The 17,336-nt window shown below is 45.5% G+C and overlaps 1 protein-coding gene across 3 annotated transcripts in view; it reads right to left on the reverse strand.

Annotated features, from left to right (window-relative positions):
• The window catches only part of LOC135829820 (cortactin-binding protein 2-like), a 40,368-nt gene extending 26,231 nt beyond the window's left edge, over positions 1-14,137 (reverse strand). Inside the window, exons 1-2 of one of the 3 annotated variants that reach the window (XM_065342208.1) lie at positions 1,834-3,995; positions 392-439 (exon numbers count right to left, since the gene is read on the reverse strand). The gene's annotated coding sequence lies outside the window, so the exon portion shown is untranslated. Of the gene's footprint in view, positions 1-391; positions 440-1,833; positions 3,996-13,437 lie in introns of those variants that run through there. The other 2 variants (XM_065342209.1, XM_065342210.1) reach the window with 2 other exon arrangements.
• Between the last annotated feature and the right edge of the window lie 3,199 nt (positions 14,138-17,336).

Below are 17,336 nucleotides of genomic sequence, written 5' to 3' on the forward strand. Positions count from 1 at the left end.
TGTCAAACCAACAACATGATCGCATGTGTATGTGTGTGTGCGATGGAATGCTAACGTGGTCTGCTACATGTAGGGGACATGCCTCACGAAAACTGTAAGGTTTGTTCGGACGTAAGATCTCTCTCTGTCTGTCTGTCTGTCTGTCTGTCTGTCTCTCTCTCTCTCTCTCTCTCTCTCTCTCTCTCTCTCTCTCTCTCTCTCTCTCTCTCTCTCTCTCTCTCTCTCTCTCTCTCTCTCTCTCTCTCTCTCTCTCTCTCTCTCTCTCCCTCCCCTTCTCTCCCTCCACCCCCCTCTCCCTTTCCCTCTCTTTCTCTCTCTGTATGTGTGACAAAGGATATCATAGCGCTGATCTATGAGACTCAGTGAACACAAATCAAAGTATTTTCCTCACCGCTATGTCCTGATCAGCGTTCTGTAGCTGCTTTAGACCCCTGGCGCACTATACGGGCACAATCATTTCACACATGCACACACACACACACACACACACACACACACACACACACACACACACACACATACGCACACACACAAACTCTCCTCTTCAAAAGGCATGAAACGTCAGCAACTGATGACTGCCTCGGATAAGCATGGGATGATGTGCAATTAATTGGGCTCGGAGAGGAATTCAAAGATTGCAAAGGACTGAGTAGATAATCTTTCGGACTCAGATGTGTGAACACCTTCGCGAAATAGGCTATATCCTATCTCAAGAACAAGTTAGCACACTGCGTCCTATCAATATGCTTGACAGAAGGAACGCAATACCCATGGTGCGGTGCTCCCGCACAATGTCATCCTATATGACCTCCTTTCACAAGTTCAGATATTAATGAGCCGTAGCCACCCAGCACCTAGGAGCATTCCTGGGCAATGCTGACAAACCCTCACATCACATTCATAATATAAACACTAGGAGATCTGTACCCTGCGCTCTGCCGGTCTAACCCCGCACAGGCATTGTCAGTTTGCTAGTGCCAAACTGAAAAAAAGTAATGTTGCCTGGGATAGACGTCTAACGAGTAACGTGCGCTAGTAGTTTGCGCGTTGTCCTGAGGGGACGAGCAAACACAGTCATTGTCTCGACTGCTTGTATCGCGACCAGTGACATTGCCCAGTACAGCCGTCAAACCGTAATTTCGTTATGCTCAACCCATTGTGCGCGCCTATGAAGAATTGGACGTTTTAGGTAGTTAGCAATCTCGGCGAACACGACGGCGTCCATTGCGGTGCTAGGTGGAACCATTGGCGACAGACCCAATACGGAAAAGGTACAATGGAAGACAAAGCGGATTGACAATATCAGCGTCGAAGCCTACCGATGTCGTTCATCATAAATGGTCTAGAGGCATAAGTACAACGAATGCCCTGGCAATTGAAGTGAGGAAGGGTTTAATTTCCCCCTGAAAACATATTTCCTTCCTCGCTGCGGGGCGCCGCATAATGAAGCCTATGTCAGGCAAAACATTTGCTAACATGACATTACAGGCTGTTTCATTGCAAATGCGAAAGCCGCCTCTAATCACCTGCAAGATTCGCAACAGTTTTCGCCTTTTCGCCAGTTGTCGTCACCTGCGTGCTAAAAGATTCGTGTTTCTGCTTGAAGGGAAGTTCATTAAGATCAAGGGAGGACATGATAACCACCGATGAACATCGCACGGGGATATACGATCATGTCTGAACCACCAGGTGAAACACGCAAAACCCAATAACGCTGATTATAATAATTATTATGGTATCATTGATACGGAACACGCCAAATCTAAAGACTTGGTTTGGGCTTGAAAGCGCGCAGAAACACTCATGCAGTAGATCAGTCAGATCAAGTCTTACCTAGATAATGCAGCCTGCGGAAATCCACTAACGCCACTTTCCTCCCAGATACTGCTTCCTTCTCCAATGTCGCCTCTCCACCCTTCCACCTCACGATCAAATGGCAGCAACGCGCGGCGCTTCCTGCGGGCCTTAAACGCCACAGACACCACCAACAGCGCGGGAAGAGAGGCGTCCACAAGGGAAGCTCCGTGGCCGATGAGCGCCGTCTCTCGCCTGGTCTCGCCCTGAAGACGTGTTGCACGTCTACGTGTATGTAGTGGCCAGAGAGCGTGTTGCTTGTGAAGACGCTCGGCGTATGTCGACGTCGGGAGCGTAGAGCAATCGCCTCTCACGCCGTCAGCGCCGACAAGCCCGACAGTCAGAAGTCAAACAAGCATCTCAGTGCACTCTCCTTTCCAGCAGATCATGTGTTACTGCAAGCGTCTGCAGCACTTAGTCGTGCAATCTTCCTTACAAAGTTACAGACACATGACATTGTATCACATTACACTCAACTCTTGTCTTGTTCTGGTCTCTAGCTAGCCTGTCATCAATGTGGCTCCACGACTCAATGACAAGGATTGGAGAGAGGCTGAACGCCACCTTAGTTAAAGACGTGTCGTGTTACACTGGCACTTACAAGAAATGAAGAAAAAGACCTTGAAGACCTGAATGCTAGTAGCCACTCAGGACTTCACAAGCTACACAGCTGTCGTGCTGAGTCTGTAGTATGATGATGAATATGTACATATAGGTGTAGGCTTGCTCAGGAGGCCGGTACGAGTATGATGCGTTGGTAGGTGACGAACATCAGGGCATGGGGTAGTAAGTAGGACTACAGAAATACAGCCACACAGACACACAAGTACATCTGTAGGATGTAACTTACGTGTACTCGAAGTACATGTACATGTACCGACCACACAGACATGCGTGTACAAACATGCTACCCAGTACTACATTCTGTAGTGTAGGTAATACAATGACTATTGTGATGTAGACTATAATGCACATGTGGTTGCGTTTAATTTAACTACGAACATGGACACGCAACGGATGCGTTCTACTGGATAGTTAAACTGGGAGTACACTCTACTTGCCATGGACGTACAGTGCTGGAAACTGAAATCCGACCCCTGAGCAGTGCGCTCACATTGCAAAGACCCAACGCGGGATGGTGAAACTACATGACAGAGACTTCTAGAATGTGAACCCACCGCTCAGGGGGTCGGATTTCACTTGCCAGTACTGTAGATGTACGCACCGTTCATAGGCATAGGCATAGGCATAGGCATAGGCATAGGCATAGGCATAGGCATAGGCATAGGCATAGGCATAGGCATAGGCATAGGCGTGCTACATTGAGCAGAATAAATTTGAAGAATGGAACTGAGTACACGTACACGAATGCAAGTGTACATGTCTTGGGATTTGTGTAGCGATGGGCAGACCATCGGGGTGGGCAACGGTTACGTTCATCTGAACTGTAATATCAGTCTCACAGTAGACGTATATCGATTGTACTTCGGACGGCCATTGCCTTCACCACCATAATCATACTCACAGCATCTACATGTACTCCACAGCGTTGCACAGTACAGCCATGTACACATTAAATAATTTGAATCACGCTCATCCCCCATGGCATCAGGACATTCAGTGTGGGTACACCGGTACATGCCATGGACAACATCTCGCAGTCACACACACACGCGCACCTCTCTCTCTCACACACACACACGCACACACACACACACGCACGCACACACACACACACACACACACACATTGTACAGGCCCAACCCTGATGACTGGCCTACAAGAGTAATGACTGTTGTCAGTGCCGAGGTCGGTCAGCAGTCGACTAGTCAGCACAGGCCGCGAGAGAGCGGAACACATCGCTTTAGTACTGCCGGCCTTATCGAGGAACTGGCACACTGCTGGTAAGTTGCCAAGTGACTAACCGTATGTTAATTTAACGGCAGCGCTACGTGTCCCGTCAACCTGCCATGTGTACCCCGTACTTGATGGCTGAAAGTGAAAGCAGCCCACACTGCCACAGCCAGCCACAGTATGGATGGTGCCGTGATGTCCTCGACCAACACACAAAATACATGCAGGGTATGACCACTATGGGGCAGTATGGGAGGCTGCTTTCTGGAGTTTCAAGCTAGTTTTCATGCACTGGACGATCGTCGGACATCAATGCCCAGACACACTATCTGATGGGTGAGATGACAATTGCATGTACATAAATAAATTTAATAAATTTATTTATTAAATTATGGATGGTGCCGTGATGTCCTCGACCAACACACAAAATACATGCAGGGTATGACCACTATGGGGCAGTATGGGAGGCTGCTTTCTGGAGTTTCAAGCTAGTTTTCATGCACTGGACGATCGTCGGACATCAATGCCCAGGCACACTATCTGATGGGTGAGATGACAATTGCATGTACATGTACATGTACAAGTAGTAGCATTGGCACCGTACGCTCTGACACTGCACTGTGGTCTCTTCAACACCAACTAAGCTTACACTGACTGCGCCTGTTCAGGTACATGACGTGGTACACTGTCTGTACAAGTAACGATAATGCTTGCAGTTGCACTACTCCCTGATGTGATCATCTCAGAAAGTTAGTTTTCAGGTGGTGCTCCCACAGTAACTGAGATGAAAGAAGAACACAAGATGGGCAAGGAAGAGGAGCGGATGATACTGCTGAGGAAGCCCTTTTGCCACGTCCGCGTTCTGACATTCTTTGCTTTATGATAACGAGATGCCCTGGAACTGGAAGCTGCCGTCCGTGCATGCATGTCAAATCGCATTACTGCGCAAAGAGGCAGTACCCACACGCCCACGAGCCTATTCTGCTTTCTGTCACGGAAGAGAGAACGGATGCATGGTGATGACACATACCATTCTCGCGCGATTAGTGACCCTGGGGCACCATTTTTTTAAATGTCCATCACGGATGGGGCACTATTCAAGAGAGGGCACTATGTTTTTCAGTGCTGGTAATGTGCGTTGTCCAGCATAAAACAAAGCAAAACAGAGCCTAAAGTCTACTGCAAACTATCACGACTCAACAGAAACGGCAACAAGAACTGAGATTTCGATCCTTTAACGACCAGTGCAATCACATGGACAAGGAAATTAGCAAAAGAAGACCAAACTTGCACATGCGCTTGGTTACAAGGGAGGGAGCGGGGGGGGGGGGGCACTATTCAAGAGAGAGCTTCGTTTTTTCACTATCTCTTACAGACTATTAGAGATACATGTAGGGCACTATTCAAGAGAGGGCTCTAATCGCGCGAGTTCGTTAACCAGGTTACCTGTCTGCTGCGTGACAGACAGTCTGAGACTCTGCTCTGGACAGACTCCACTCTCACAAAAACCTACATGAAAGTCAATGTTCACATGAACACTGAGTTAGACAAAAAATGTACGTCCGATGGGAAACACTAAGTAAGTCTGTGATTATTTGCTACATAAGACTCGTGTGGAGAGCCAAGGATTAATTTATTAGAAGAAAAGAGGACCAATGAGCTACAAGTTACGCTATAATATCCACTAACACCACCAGTTACTCAGTAACTGTACAATCAGCTCATGCGATAACACTGCACGACACAGACCAACGGTACTGACGTTCTACACCTAATATTCTATTTCTATTAGACATTTTCTAATATTTTGCCACAGCCTTCTTTTTTGTGCGTTCGTAAAGTCGCAACACGAACAGGCAGCCTGTACGTCAGGATATTGCAGTAGGGGAGACAATTCAAGGTGTACGAGCTAGTATTGGAAGCACCGTGTCAGCGTTTTACCCCAAACCGCACTCCGCTAACTCCTTCGTAACTCAACTACACTGCGCATGTACAGTAAAACCTGTCAAGGCGACCACTCTGATAAGGCGACCACCTGTCACAGAAGACCACTGCAGCTACATGTAGGACCAAGGGCCGTAAGGGATGCTATTTCCAGTCAAATGGCACAGGATAAGAAGACCACCTGGTTACAGAGACCACACTTTGAAAGTCCCTTGAGCGGTCGTCTTAGACAGGTTTCACTGTACATTCTAAACATAGAATATCTCACAATTGTGTGTTGTCATCCTCATCCGAGTAGGCCAGCTTCCAGTCACAGGACCAGTACAGTACACACAACAGAGATTCTCACGGTGCATAATGTGTTTACGTTCCCCCCTTCTCCGTGAAATTAAGTTAAAAGAAAAAATGCGCACGTTCGGGCTCTCCGCCCTCCCCGTGAAATACAATTTAAAAAAAACGTCCGCGCTCCAGCTCTCCGCCTTCTCGTGAACAAAAAAACTAAAGGGAAAAAGCAAAAAACAAGAATGACTAGAAATGCAGAAAAAACGTCAAAAACGGTGCATAAGTTCCACTCCACAAACTCGGTACAAAGGCGATCGGTAGTGATCCATGTACATGTATATGTAGCTGGGTACGTGGCTTAAGTCCAAATTTTATAATACCAGGGCCTTCTAGTGCAGGCTGAGGCATTAATCCTTAGATTGGCTTTGAACAAAGATGCGTGCCTGTGTCAGCTCTCAGTTTCTGCCACCAGACCTGACGCCTATTTGAGGATGTAGAGGACAAGCCAGGCAGTCTGGCAGTCTGGCTCGTGCACTTTAGGTCTTCCTTGGACTAGGATATCAACAGTACGAGTGTACAGAAGCTATTCACCGTGAACATGTCGACAGTATTACAATAATCGGACTAGGATATCACATAGAAGGTGAATTTTCAACTGACACCGTGAGGTACTCGTGCACGGGGCCGGGGCTGACGCTGTCCAATCTCTCACGCCACTGTCAGTGTAATGTCATGTACTTGAAAACGTATTATAATGTGCTCGTACTATTGCTTGATTCAGTCTTGCCACACCTGGTACGTGGCTATCTATCAATCAATCCATTTAGTGGATCCGATCATTCCTTCAAGTACAAGTGGAACCGATTGAGCACAACGATGTTTCATCCTAATGTGACCATAATATTACATATTCGTTTGTGTCTTTCCCTCAAACTAGTCAAGATATACATAATTATAAATACAAACATTGTTCACAACATCACCACCTCCGAAACCAGCTGATTATTCAAACAATAGACCGTACGCACAGTCCGCAGACCATACACGTAGCTACTCTTCATGGGCCTAAGCCTGAGTGAGCATGGTAACGTGCACCATTCACTGTAGAAGGTACTCGAGTATGCGGGTTCCTCTCGACTAAAGGACGATGTTTAGCGTAGTGCCAAAATAGCCCAACTCGATTAGGAACTGGGTTCATATGCCCGTACAAGTTTGTACTATCCATCAGATCATGTTGCACAATCATGTACACATGGATGTCAAAACTATGTCAAAACTAAAAAATTAATATGTTTTACAAAAGAGCGAACCGTGACGGTTGTACTGTAAAGAAAAATTGCCTGAAAAGATGAGTTGAAACCATTCATTGAGTGACAGTCATGCAGTATCCCAATCAGTGCCCAAGTCCGTTGCCCGCTGCATCGTGGAGGGACAAACCAATGAGTCGTCGGCGAGATCCACGCAGCCGAAGGTCGACAGCACGAAAGATCAGTAAAAGAGCGTCGCTGTTCAATGACTTCAAGTACCTGACTAGTATGCCATAGTATGTTTAATTTATTCTACATGTACTTCGGTAACTCGACCGTGCTCAGTACTACTAAAGAGCAGAAACGAAAATGAAGACACTATAATTAATATACATGTAGAAAGAAAGGGGAGGATTATAAGGATAATCTGACACGAAAGCCTTGTATGTGTATGTATAGATACGTATAGGTACGTTCTCTCCTCTTGTCTGCCTTTGTGTACGTATAGGTACATATTAGAGAGGTTCCGCATAACGTAATTACGTTAGTAAAAAACGTAGCCGATCTACGGAAAGTCTTACGTAAACTGCATGCGCATCTGTGTTCCGCCATACGGAGTTTTCAAATCACGTAGCTGCCCTTGGCAACTCCGAACCCGGCAGTGTACGACCAGATCGACCTGGGGAGAGAGTCATAAATTTGTACCCCAATCCACTTACGGACCAGCTACGTTATCAGAGCCCTATCTACGTACTCTACGTAGACAACTTTCCGTAAGTGGAGTGCAAACTCGCGAATTCACGGGTTTTCCCCGCCCACTAACGTAAAGTTGCTCAACTTTACGTAGTGCGGAACCTCTCTATTAGGGAGGTTTAGTCCCACGTAATCCGTGGGTACTTTACGTGGGTGTACCACGTGATACTCAGTGACCCACGTACAGACGTTTTCTGATTCACGACATACCGTGTATGGAGGCTCACCCACGTTCCGCCAGAACGTGGGTGAAAATCAGAATGGAGCGCATTGTGCGAGCTGTGAGGGTGCTCAGCTGAAGAAGTTTCCGAAGCACGAAATCAAAATATTGGATGAGCTTCTTAGGCCGGGGTAGCTTCGTCTTTGACCAGGTTTTGGCCTTTAGTTTCATGCTTTTGTTTGTTCCGTGTGACTAAACACAACATTGCAACGTGGGTGCCCTTCATCCACTTTACGTGGATCACCCACGTACGCGTTTCCGTTACGTGGGAACTAAACCTCCCTATTGGATAAACCTTGTGCCGAAGGACGTACCCAGAGTGCTGGCAGTGCTCAACAGTTGTCTGATGATTGCGTGAGCATGAAACTTAAAGTAGCAGCAAACAAGCCTTGATTGTCCTTGTTGTTCTGTTGTGGATAAACCTTGTATTGTAGAAACACCTTTTTAGCTTGACAGCATAAAAAGAACGAAGTAGCGGTGAGGCATCCTGCAGCTTCATAACTCGAAGAGAATTGGTGAGCAAACATGCTCATTCCCTGATTCTGTAAAATGAAATGAGTTGTGAATTTGCAGTGCCCAGGGAATGAGCATGTTTGCTCACCAATTCTCTTCGAGCATAAAAAGAAAAGAAAAAAGCCTTGTAGTATGCTGTCAAACTCAAAACGTATACCGGTTGGTACACTCATTTATTGTTAGATTGGCAGCATGAAACAAGGTGGAGGACACTGTGTTCGGAAGCAGTGACCTTACTACAACCTTCCGCGGTTGGCAGAGCCCCAGTCCCTTCGGACCATTTGAACCATATGTGTGTTGAACCCGGTTCTGACCCTCATTATGCTAGGGGAGTTTTGGACTTCTCCTTACGTCCGTCGTGTATTCTCTGATCGCTCCTGGATGTCGTCCAGGTAGTCATGTAGCTACTTAAACCTGAATTGATTTTCTGAAATCTTCTTTTCTTCCAACTTCTGCCCATGGCGTCCTTCTCTCAGCCCGTCAGCTGTCAACAGTCAGTTACTGCCACCACCATGACACTGCCGCGAGCTGCGCGAGAAGGTGCTCTCTGTAGACGGGGTTGGTGATGTCCCGACGCCGCCATGGGTAGGCCTTCACCACGTCGGAACACCCCGGCTACACGTTGGTCACGTCAACTAGTTCCCTTTGAGGTGACCAACGTGTAGCCGGGGTGGGGTGTTCCAGACCAGGGCTCTGCCAACCGCGGAAGGTTGTAGTAAGGTCACTGTTCCCGAACACAGTGTCCTCCACCTTGTTTCATGCTGTCAATCTAACAATATGTGTGAACTATAACAAGGTTTATCTAATACTAGTTTTGAACTAAATGTAGTATTAGGTTATATAATGCCAGGTACAATCATGTATCTATTTTTCTATGGTACTTATAGCTTTGTTTGATGCAGGATTGTACTGCACATGTACTGATGTAGATACTGTAGCGTGGTGATTTTGGTTGACAGCAAGTCTAATACGACTACATGTACTAGTAACACGAGGCGGTGGACATACTGACGACTGTGTTGAAAAAAACTGTCTACAACCATCATCAGCTGACAGAGCCCTGGTCTTGACGACCATTTGAACCATAATGCAATAATAATGGGGTCTGACTGCGGTTTGGATCCTCATTATACTCGGATAGATGACATCCTGTACGAGCCAGCAAAGTGGGAACTGATACACTTTCGCAGATATAAACTACCTATTATTATAATTATCTTCACTAGTTTGAGGGAAAGACACAAACGGGAAAAGTCTGAAGAAAAAATTGACTGTCACCATCAGGACTCGAACCAGGACCCTCGCTTGTAGCTAGCGATACTCTAACCACTGAGCTATGGTGTAGTCGTCATCCCAGCAGAGACTGTTCAACATTTTCTTCAGACTTCGTATAATTATGTTAACAATTTTAACGAATTGAAAAATTCGATAATATTTGTGAAGTCTTTATGTGCAAAACAGTATGTTATGTGCATGACTGCACAGTCATTTGCCGGTTTTGACGGACAGAAATCGTTAGCATAATTATCATGTCGCTAACCAAAATATATAATTCCAGTGATCTCTAAATTTACTAAATTTATAGTACTGAAGTAGTATTGTGAACGCTATGAGTGAGGCAGCAAACACATCGGTGGGCGGCGTCCCTAAAACAAACAAGACGCATAGAAATGGCTTCAGCGGCGGGGAAATTGAAAAGCTAGCAGCAGAGAAACGCAAACTGCGTCTCGACATTACGGTGTGCAGAGATGGAACGAAGGTAAAAGAAATGAAAACAAGACGCAACAGGCTGGCACACCAAATTCGCCCGGAATGCCTCAAGTTAGCATCGACTCGACTGGACGAACGTGTAGCTGAAATAGACCAAATGAAAGACGACGCGAAAATGTTCAAAGCAACACGACTACTGCGCCGACAGCAGCAGTCACCAGTTGTGGTTGAGGACTCTGATGGCAAACTCATTGCACAACCTAGTGAATCAGTCGAAGCATTAAGGCAACACTTCCGTGCTATATTTTCTGTGATCCTTCCCTGGAGTCATCTAGGCTCTTACGGACAGAGGAAGACCTTAAAAACCCTATAAAGCAGACAGAGGTGAATGCCGCAGCCAAGCGCTTGAACAATGGTCGAGCTTCGGGACCAGATGGGATACCTGCTAAACTTATCAAATATGGAACACCAGCACTGTTCTCAAACATTGCCACTACATTCAACAATTATGCCAAAGACAAATCACCCAAACTAGGCGATGGGCTACTGATCCCGATACCAAAGCCGGAAAAGAAAAAAAGGTCCTCCTGGAAATGTATGGCCAGTTACCCTGTTGAACTCCCTGCGTGAACTTCTTTCATTGTTCATCCTGACGCGGATCAAGCCAGCTATCAACGGGTACTTGTCACTGAACCAGAGCGGGTTCCGGTCAGGGAGAAGTACTGGAGACGTGGTATATAGCTATCGGTGGTTATCAGCAAGATGCCAAAGGGTTGCGTCGGAGATCTCAATCTTAGGCATTGATGTGTCAAAGATATTTGACACTATATCAAGGCCTAAAGGGTCAGGCTGATCGATATACTGACATCAGTCATTGATCATGATGAGCTGCACATCATCCGATGCCTTCTGACAGACACCACAATAAACGTAAAACTGAATAGCATTCTCAGCCAACCGTTAGTCACACATATGGAACCCCACAAGGTGATTCTCTATCGCCAGTCCTGTTTACTGTCTACGTCGAGGCTGCATTGAGGTTGATTCGAGAGCAACTCTCACCGCGACCAGCATTGGATATTCAGCTTCAATTGCCTAATGAAACAGCGTATGCTGATGGCGTAGAATTCATCAGCACCAGTCTACAATATTTGCACTACAATCAACCCATAGGCATACTATCATCCTCGTTAGCTCCTATCAACAATTATGATAATTACCACAATCAAATGCTCCTTCCATCATGACCGAACATCAACTACACCTCATTTTTAAACCATTAGAGCAATATCCATAGCCTGCACAGTCACGTCTGCTAAATCCAGAGGTCATGATTTCGTAACATACATAATGTAGATCTACTTGTACGGGGAGTTTTGCGGACTACCCGTCACTTTCTAGTTCGCCCCAGGATACCTGATAAAGGCTGATGCTCTTGCGTCTTCTGCTATGTGTACTGTATCAGTGTGATAAAGATCTTTGAAGAAGAAAGAAGTGAGACAAGAGAGAAAGAAGTGAGACAAGAGGGGTTAATGAAACAGAATTACTGTGCAGACGTGGACCCCCTTTACCACTCTCTTAAGCTATCTCCTCTGGATCCTTTCCATGTAAAGTATCTCACCAGGTTGTCAGTTTAGATTCTCTATTTCGTAGGCACAGTACACCTGCTTACACCACTGGCGGTGCTTCTGTAATTAATCTTTTGTTATCCCGATATAATACTGCGTATGGGTATCGTTCATTGTCTGGTAGGATTGCTTTACTTTGGAATGCTCTCCTCTTTGAAATGAAGTGTTGTAATGCGTCAAAATGTGTTCAATGAGTGATGTGTCGCTTCATTTTTGCTTTAATTGGTGCTATTCTCCAATGTCATGCAGTCGTACTTGGAAGTATTTATTATTATCATTATTTTGCTTGTTCGCGCTGGCATCAACCTGCATAAAGCAGGTATATAGCCTTAGCTTAAGCTGCCATAAAAAAGAAAGCTCATCGTAAGCGAGAGGGCTAGAGGAAAAGATGACGATAAAGAAAATCTATAGAACACAAAGAAATCCAAAGTCGTATTTATTCAGCTTTTATTTCTTGTGCACTTGCATATTAGCTTACTAGTACTTGCAAGTAGTCTAGTCGCACAACTTGCGATAAAATGATTAGCTGTAGCACCTACAAACTGTAATAGTACATTCATATACCACCTTTATGTTTATGCGTACTGTCATTCGGATCTTCCCAAGTTGTACAATGTCATGTACATTGTACAGTTGAGATACCGAATTCAAATAAAGCAATACAATCCAAAAAGAAGAGAAACAAACTGCAAAGACCCAATGGCAGGCTACATGGTGATGATGGTGGTCGAGAGTATACAATTTGTGACATTTCTTGCACTAAGTAGTTTCCTATCTCGGTGGAAGTTATTCTAAAATGACCTTTCTTATCAAAATCAAAATCAAAATATTTGCTTGGTTGGAAGGAAGGATCAAAAATCAAACTCATTAGCTGGCCAGATTTCATCGCGCAAGATTAACAAAATTGATAGAATTTACAAAATACTTGTGACTGGTATTCTACTTTGTAAATTGTAGTCAGTGGCGCACTCTGAGTAGCAGGTCGACATGTGTACTGTCCCAACAGCGCCGCAGGCTGTGCACTCGCCCTGCTTTGAGCAGGACAGTGCTACGTTCGACCCCAAAAATTGTATGTGTGTGACATGGGTAACCCATTTGTACCATTAAACCATTATTTTCATACCGGTTAGGTGCCCTGCTTTGGAATAGTGGCATGGTTGAAAGCCTCCAGGAGGCAGTGAAGAATAGGCATTGGCGGATAATGCTCGAAAAGGTGGCAGATTCTGCTCGAAAAGCAGTGAAATTGACAGAACCATACAAACCTTATGGCGGGCAAGTCCTCGAATTCTGCTCCATTCCTTTATCCACATACCAAACATGCATGAAACTTACCAGAAAAAGTACCGAATTCTGCCAATTTTTCTGCCGGCATTATCCGCATAATATATATACCTAGTGAAGACCCCCCCCCCCCTTTTAAAAAATGTCTTACCCTTGGAATGGCGTTCTGCGACAATGTCCTCTCCAACCGTCAACAGCTAAATATAGTTCTGACTACTTCCAGTACTTGGTGTAGTAGGGGCTAAGCCAACAATCACAATTGTTATAAGTATTCGTTGGCCTACAGCTGTGCACGCACTGCAAGTGACAGCAGGGCACTCCTCTGGAACGTCTGGCGCTGGCCTTTGCAGTTGTTGAGCCAGGATATAGTGCTTGCGAGTGCTGAAGTGTGCTCTTCACACAAAACAGTTGCAACCTCACATTTACCGACTAACTTTTTTTTTACTTCAGAGGTCAATCCTGAGTGCTTCTTACTCTACAGTAACACTACAGTTCACAAGAGCCAGGTAACCGTCATTCCGTCACCAGCGCCGCTAAAACAAGTCAGCGAACAGCTTCACAAAATTGGCAAGTAACACGTTAGTTGTGTGAATAAAACCCGTCACATACCCGGTAAGACTCAGAGGAGCGCTGTTGGACCTGTCTGCTCTCAACCGTAAAGAGGAAGAAAATTAATCTCTCCTGGCAAAGTGTCAGACTATCATTGAGTACAGCCTCGTGTGCGGCAACGTAGCCGTAGGCGTAGGTGGTAGACCACGCCTGTGTACTGTATTCCCTCCACAGTCATTGTACAATCACTTGCAACTCGAGTGAGTGGCGCGAGGCAGGACTAGAGAATCAGATTCTGTTGCAGCACATGCCACCGGTAGTAGCAGAGCTCTCGCCGTCCGACGTCGCGACACTGCGATATATTCGCACCCGACATCCCTACAGCTATGATATGGCTGGAGAACGCACCTCAGCAGCACATGCCTAGCCTGAACTAACTTACTTGGTGTAATGAATGGATGGTCGGTGCCTCACTCGGTCTACGTCTGTTCCGCAGTATATTCAATGCGTGATGTCATTGCAGGGACTTATCACGGACTCTATATCTAGCTCTCTAGCTGCTGGAAACAGTGTTTTCGCTTTCCTTTCATTCATTACTCGCGGCCTGGGCGCCTGTTCGGCCAGGCCAGGTCGATCGATCGTGGACAGTTCATGTGTCACTCATCAGGACAGATAACCCGAGCGAGTGTCACGGCGCGGTTTGCCCACTGCCACTGTGCCAGTCGATCACAATGAGTATACAGTCATGTACATCATACTACAGTCGGTCTACAGACTACACTTTTATAACGATAATATTATTACCCTTATAACCCCCTATCGTTCAGAAAGTGGTAGACATCACGCAACTGCATTGCAAATAAAAAGGGGTTTGTCAACTGACAACCGCTCTATTTAGTTGCTATTCACTCTTTAGATGCAAAGTCTTTTTTTTGACGTCGAACAATTATTATTGACGTTTCGGGCCAGTCACCCATCGTCAGAACAATTTACAAGGAGCGAACCTGGCCTTTTACATTGTATAGCGAAAGCAAGCGAGAGCGTATGTAAAAAACACCCCCCGGCCGTATGCAAATGAGTGTCTGAAATTGCATGTACAACCGACAAGGAGAATTGCGCTGAAAGAGTCACTCAGTGGGTATGCAACAGCTCAGCAGATAAAGCGCAGGAAATGTGTGTACGAAGGTGTAACCCCCTATAACGATAATATTATTACCCGTATAACGATATGTTTCTGTCAAACTAAATCACTCATCGACCTTTGTATACAATGCCTTACCTCTACATGTAGAACAATTATTGCTATAACGATATTACCCGTTTAAACTTCTCAACTCCAAAAACAACGGTCTCTAGTGCCTTGATGATGTGTCAGGCCCGAATAATAATAATAATAGTAACAACGAGAGAGCTTGGAAGCTCAGGGCCCTACGCTATGCTTTTTTGCCTTGATGACCTAGACAAAAAAAAGCATAGGGATGTTATAAATTCTTTAAAAAAATTCTTTTTTTTAAAGACATAACCTGGGATTCGAACCCGCACTATCGCGCCCTGCATGCATCCCCCGGTCTTTAAAAAATTCCTTTTTTTAAGACATAACCCGGGATTCGAACCCGCACTATCGCGCCCTTTTTTTTTTTTTTTTTTTTTTTTTTTACTAAAAAACACAGCCCTACTAATAATCTCCTCCCACCTTGGCGGTTGCTGAGGCGGGCATTCGCATTTGATACCATTTGCTTCTGGTTTTGTCTGTATTTGCTTCGTCTGTGCTCTTTTCATCCTACTACTAGTAGTTTTCAGTCCGCTATCGGGCGGCTGCACTCCAGCTCTGCTTTGCACTTCTCTTAACTTCTTTTTCCTTTGACTTGATCATTGGTAATAATCAGGGGAAGAGGACAACTGAAATGACGCTGGACAACAAGACAAAGGGGAGTAGGGGCGATGTGCCGATGTGGTTGGCGAGGCTCATCCGACCGGAGGTCTCGGAATCCCTGCATGCATCCCCCGATACACTTCGCATACATACTAACTCTTCCAAGTTGCTTCACATTATGATCTTGCATTTGAAAGCCCTACTTTTTACGTGAGTAAAGACTTTTTACGCGTGGTGAACTGCGCCGACACCCACGGTCAACTGGGTACTCACAGCTCGGAGTGAGGGTAACAAGGATGCAGTTTACAGGGTTATGGGCCGTTACACGCCCGATTGGTTGAGAGACTCACCTACTCTCCCCTGACTCACTTGTGAGGTCTGCATTCGCCACTCAGGTGTGCAAGGCATAGGCATAGTGGTGGCCTGCGGAAGCGAAGGCTAGTTTGTGTGTTTCTGAACATTCAAGCGATGCCAACGCGAATCCCGCGAATTATTTTATTATTTATTTGAATATGCATTGTGGCAAGCCGTCTTTGATGGTACAGTACGGTAGGGATAGGTACGATCGAGGGTAATACGACACCGTCTCCCGTACCGTACCATCAAACACAGCTGGCCACATACAGCTGCCCGCAATATTCAAATAGGGCTTTCAAACGCAAGATCATAACGTGAAGCAACTTGGAAGAATGGGTATGAATGCGAAGTGTATGGGGGAATACATGTAGGGCGATAGTGCGGGTTCGAATCCCAGGATATGCCTGAAAAAAACACTAGGAGAATTGAAAAATATACATGTATAACATCCCTATGATTTTTTGCCGTCAGAGACAAACTTGAGTCAACCAGCAATAGGTGCCTATAGTCTGTTTCAAAAAGATTTACAATCAGGTTTGGGTCTTAAAAAGTATGAAGATAAGGGAAATTTGGACAACAAAGTACATAGAATGGCTTGTTAGGACACGGCAAATTGTTCTGTGAAGGTTTCGGAACAATTGGACCAACCGTTTAGGAGTTAGAATTTCGGCCAGGTTTCCGGCCTTTTCCCATGGTTTACAATTTGCCCAGGAAGCCAGTATCGATTTTTTATCAAAACCCACGATTTATCCCTTCCTTTTTGGCCTTGTGGTTATGAATGCTGTCTGCTGACCATGAAGTTGTGAGTTCAAATCCCAACCTATCCTCAAGTCAAACTTTTTTTCATTGTTTTGGTGATCAAGCTGGTACAAGACAAAGAAGAGGGCTGCACCAAACGACTTGTTGTTGGAGCTCGCGCTTCCTGCCGAACTGACTGACACTTGACTGGCTCACGCCATGTGAACACACCCACAACACTGCAATGGTGTGAGTGAATTATAATGGAAGTCATCGCGCTGTAGCTTTTTGAGATTTATTTTAGTATTTCAAGATCGCCAATTTATTTGAATTTAGCAGTCAACGCCGTCTTCTATCAGCGTTCACAAGCGTCTGCTTTTCTCAAAATGTCGTCGAAGTCACACGGATAGCTTTGCCAAGTCATGGCCTTGGGAATGAGTCCGTGTCGATGTCGTTTTCGTCACACGGTGAGTAAATTGCATCGCAGCTCAAAGAAACTATTTTGGTCACAAAACGGACCCATGCAGCTCGTC

This window comes from Sycon ciliatum, chromosome 13, assembly GCF_964019385.1.
Source record: "Sycon ciliatum chromosome 13, ocSycCili1.1, whole genome shotgun sequence".
Taxonomy (NCBI): domain Eukaryota; kingdom Metazoa; phylum Porifera; class Calcarea; order Leucosolenida; family Sycettidae; genus Sycon; species Sycon ciliatum.